The sequence below is a fragment of the Camellia sinensis genome, chromosome 1, assembly GCF_055761805.1.
Source record: "Camellia sinensis isolate YWXY chromosome 1, ASM5576180v1, whole genome shotgun sequence".
NCBI lineage: Eukaryota > Viridiplantae > Streptophyta > Magnoliopsida > Ericales > Theaceae > Camellia > Camellia sinensis.
Genome location: NC_138961.1, coordinates 4,846,157 through 4,851,437, shown reverse-complemented (window position 1 = coordinate 4,851,437; position 5,281 = coordinate 4,846,157). Strand labels below are relative to the sequence as shown.

The 5,281-nt window shown below is 34.9% G+C and overlaps 1 long non-coding RNA gene across 1 annotated transcript; it reads left to right on the top strand.

Moving 5' to 3' along the window:
• Positions 1-1,632: 1,632 nt before the first annotated feature.
• On the top strand, positions 1,633-2,334 carry LOC145789489 (uncharacterized). Its single transcript, XR_014327473.1, has 4 exons — positions 1,633-1,761; positions 1,857-1,925; positions 2,009-2,095; positions 2,209-2,334. It is a non-coding gene; the product is annotated as an uncharacterized LOC145789489 (long non-coding RNA).
• The last annotated feature ends 2,947 nt before the right edge of the window (positions 2,335-5,281 follow it).

The following is a 5,281-nucleotide window of genomic DNA, read 5'->3' as shown; positions in this document are numbered from 1 at the left end:
ATAGATGATGAGGATGATAAGATAAAGATAAGATTACAAGAGAGAGCGAGAGAGAGAAGTGTGGTCGTTATCACTATGAGCACAGCAGTGGATCTTGTTTCTCGAGATGCTTGAAGTAATTTTTTTTTCACCTCCTTGAACATGTTATTGTGTTAATATGTGCATGTTTGTTGGAACATCCGTATTCAAGCAAGGGATTGATTGCTGGTGTGATTGGTTAATTATACTAGCATTCACATATTCTCCGTGTCATGGTTCTGTGGGTTACTTTTCAGGATATTGTTACCGTGAAAGTCAGTAATATGCAAGTAATTGCAGTAAAAGTCTATCTCCCTCAATTGGTGAATGTGATGTGACCTAGAAGCTGGATCTTTAATAACACCAAAATTATGTATACCATATTATCTTCAATTGGTGAATGTGATGTGACCTAGAAGCATGTATCATGCCTATGAAACCATCTCGACCAAGTTATTTGATTCTTTCCTCTAATATGAGATGATTTTGGTAATCAATGAACATGCAATAATTGTTTTCTTTTTTATTTTTCTTTTTCTTTTTATTTTATTTTATTTATTTATTTATTTATTTGACTTAGTTGGAAATGTGGATTATGCTGTAGGAAACAACTCATTTTTCTGGACGAATCTTCTCCAATGCTCTACTTTGTCTGGATTATGCGTGCTCGTGTTCGTGCTCGTGCTTCATTGTAGCTAATGCGTGTTCTTCTTTCTAGTGACTTTGTGATGATTCATTTGATAATTTGACTTATATTTCTACAGTCTTGATTTAATTTTGTTCATTGCTTCCCTTAGAGAACAGCAGATGAACGAACAGCTAAGGTGGCAGAACTTGAGCAGAAGGTGGCATTGTTGGAGGTATCTTTAGTTCTTCAAAATGAAGGTTTATTTCCCATTCTTGCTATGTAAGTCCACATAATCTTCATCATCTGCCATCAGGTTGAATGTGCATCCTTGAATCAAGAGCTACAAGATATGGAAGCCCGTGCTCGTCGTGGACAAAAGAAGTCTCCTGAAGATGCGAATCAAATGATTCAGGTACACAAATTTAAACCAACATCCATTTTTATGAATTTGTAAACAAAATACGTAATGAGTTTCACATAATTTACTTGGTTCTGTGGTTTTGAAGTTTGTGCTTTATATAAAATATATATTTATATATTGGCAAATTATGTTCCAAAATTATTCACAATTGGGGATAATATTTTACCTGTGAAATGTGCCTTTTTATACCATAATTGGGAATATGAACAATTTGCTTGGGGTAGGTCTTGGGGGTGATGCATATATATGTATTAGCTATGCAGAAAATTGAAAATTAAGCTTGAAAAATATAATGCAGACGTTTGTTTAGATGGTGATAATGCCCACCAATTGTCGGTTGGATGACTAGTCTAATGGTTTTTAAGCTATGCCTTCATGAATCATGAAATATATTCAGAAAATGTTTAGATGCTTTTGTTAAATCTTAACTCGACATAATAATGCTATTCACCAATATTTGCTTTTTCAATTATGTTGTAGTTTCTGGAAATATGATTGATGGAAGATGATGTTTTGTTTGGTTTTATGTATAGCATAAGTGTGAAATCTTGTGGGATAAAAATGAAGTGTCTCTGTTTTTTGAATATTTTGAGTTGATTTTTTTCCTGATATATTTGGTGGTCAGGTTTCCTATGTCTTTAGAAAGCCTGAAGTTTCAGATATTGTGATATTTAAGGTGCCTCCAATTCTTCAGGTGTGTTTCTCATCTTCAAAGTAACAAATAAAATATTTTAATCAATTCATTAGACACTAATACATTTGTATGTATTTTTTGGGTGCGCCTTGCAGGAAATCGGCTATAGTTCAGGTGATGTGTTTATAAAGCGCATTGTTGCAAAGGAACGGGATTTTGTTAAAGTAAGTTCTCTTCTTCATTTAACTGAAAAATCCCATGTGCTTCATCTTGACATATACTGTTCAGTAATTCTGTGCCTTAATAGGTACATGATGTTAAGTTAATGGTGAATGGTATTGTGCAAGAAGAGGATTTCATTTTGGAGCCACTTGATTATGAAATGGAACCAGTGGTAAGAACTCCTGCTTCTTTGCTTTATCAAAGTGAATTTCTTATCATTAATCTTATTAGAGTCCTAAAACATTTACCATATTGGTCTGAAATTTGCAATTTGTATTTCTGCAGCTTGTGCCTGAAGGTTTTGTGTTTGTCATGGGGGACAACCGCAACAATAGTTTTGATTCGCATAATTGGTAATTCCGGGTCACCAATATTAGAATTGCTTAGAAGTAATTTATTTGAATAGTGTAGCTGTATTATTCGACAATTCCTCATAAAAAATCTTTGATGTGAATGTATTACTGACATCCAATATTAGAATTGCTTATATTTCATGATTCAATAAGTATTTATATATTGGCAAATTACGTTCCAAAATTATGTTTCAATTATAACCAAACATTTATGAAATCTTTAGTTCTGAGAATCTGTTCACTGAAAAATTATAATGCTCTCCTGTTAAGTTCAAGCCTCACCTTTTTCTGCATTTCTATTACAATGTTCTTTTTATATCCTTTGTGTTCCATAAAAATAATACAACTATAATTTAGTCTTTCACCAATAGAAGAGTGCTATAGTAGTACATATCCATCTAACCACTTTATCTTCTGAATATGAAGATGCAGCCACGGCAGGAAGAAGTGGAGCGAGCTCGGCAAGGTCAGAGAGATGCTGAGAGCAAGCTTTCCTCTTTAGAGGCAAGTTTTTTGTAATGTTCCTGTACATGTGTTACTTGTTATCTTTAATCAAGTTACATGATTGAAGACTAAATGCTGTTTATTTGGAGATGTCAATTGGGAATTGATTCCAACATCTAATTTTTATTATTAGGGCAAATTACATATACACCCCTTGAGGTTTGGCTAAATTACAGATACCCCCCTGAGGTTTGAGAAATTACGAATTCCCCCCTGAATGCTATATTTGCATAAGAAATTAGGGGGTAATTTGTTATGAAATATAAACCTCAGGGGGCAAATTGTTATGAAAATACAAACCTCAGGGGGCGGGATGTAATTTCCGAAATCTCAGGGGGGTATCTGTAATTTAGCCATACCTCGAGGGGGTATATGTAATTTGCCCTTTTTATTATTATACAATAAATAAATTTGAAACGTTGCAAACTGATGCAGAACGTTATTTGCAGGCTGAAGTGCAAAAAATGAGAGTCGAAATGTCTGCCATGAAGAATGATGCAGAACGTTATTCACGTCAAGTAAGCAATCTCTCTTTTATCACCCTGTTTCTGATATGTGGTCATCTTCTGTTTGGTTATGCTAATTTCCCAGCATCACACTTCTGTAAGAGCTTTTTTCTCATCTTAATTAAATTAACGCATCGTATGTTCTGAAGAAGGAATTTAACATTCAAATTTTGGGATTGGGTTGGAAGTTTCCACTTTTCCCATTCTGCTCTATCCTGGCCCAGATCTCTGTGGCAAAGGATTCAGGTATTGAACGGCGTGATATGTTATGATCCCACATTGATTAACATAGGCCATGGCCATGTGCATATAAAACTCTTGGGCACTCTCCCCTTACAAGTCGGTTTTCAATGGTAAGTTTTGCCCAAGGGGTTCGTATCAGTAGTTAAGTAATCTTTGGTATTGAAGGGTAGGACGCTGGAGATAAAAACTTAAGTAGGTTTAATTGGAGTTCTTGCATGACTATGGCAACTTATGGGTGCTATGGTAATCTGTGTATCTACTTTGTCATCACAACAGATAACTAGAAAAAAGAATGCCTAATATATAATTTGCAAAAAATCCAGGAAACAAAGCCAAAGGCTATGGTTGGATTTTTTTTTTATCGGCTTAAAGTGGCAATATCTCAACTTGTTGCATTTGCAATTGAAGGAATAGATGAAACAAGCACCAGAGTTTTTCTTGTTTTCTTACACTTAAGGGGTGCAAATTTCTGCAATTACATCTCTGCATTAGCTGAATGACTTTCAACTGGGCAGATTACATCTTTTGAGGGGTGGCTAAATGAATCTTTTTAACACTGATAAAATCTTGTCACAACTCCAACCCATTGCCTTCTTGGCATGTTATTTTTATTTATTTACCGTTGAGCCTTTATATTGACATTCCTTGTCTGTGCTGTGGATTATGTTCATTTATTAAATTATTATGATTAGATTAGATTCTCAGCATTGCTGTGGATTATGTTCATGTTAATTTGAACATTCGATTAGATGGTGTTAGTTATGCCATTTTTCTTTTTTGAATTGTAGGCATATAGGAAAGATTCCCATTCATGGTGATGCTTCTGCCAAAGCCACTTGATATAGGGATAGATTTCTCTTGTTGCTCCACAGGCTTTCTCGTGATCAGCATTTTTCTAAGCCTGCATTTGATACTGAAAGGTCTCAGTTCGGCAGCTGTGAGGTAACCCGTCTCTCTGTTTTGCACATAAACATATCAAGATTGGAGAGACATATGTTAATTAAAGTATGCTTATTTATGTGTATATGTTGGGCAAATATCTCCAATTCAGAGTCTCATTGGGCTAACAGGGGGAAGATGGGTCATGGGCGTTATATCTCAGTTAGAGGATGGCCATTTCTACTTGGAAGACCTCACTGGAACAATTGAAATCAATGTCTAATGCAATATTCTCTACATGTTTATATTTTTCTCTTTCGAGAGACTTATTGTTTGTTTTGAATGCTTGGATTTGGGCTGCCCCATAATCTCCAAAAGCGAAAGTTCTTATTGTAGGCCTTTTTAAATAATGGAAAATAATGCATGAATTTTGAGATTTTTGCAAATATGTCTTTACGTTTATTGTATATAATATTTGCATATATATATATATATATATATATCTGATTGTAGGTATTTTTTTTTTTGTTTTTTTTTTTTTGCGACGGTAAGATGGTCACTAATACATTGTAGGCCTTTTTTAAACTCTTTTGCGACGGCAAAATATCAGTCGCTATAAGTAGGTTAGGCGGTCGCAAATAGTTTGCGACTGTTATTTTGCGGTCGCAAAAAGTATTTGCCACCCTCACATTCGCGACCCCCATTTGCCGTCGCATGGGCCGTCGCAAAAAGTCTTTTGCGACTGTTTTTTTATTATTTGCGACGGCTTGTAGCGGTCGCAAAAAGTATTTTTTTTAGTAGTGCTCCGGGCTCGGTACATCATGCTAACCGCATTTGTATTTCAATTTCCAAATTGAATACGTGCATTAACTG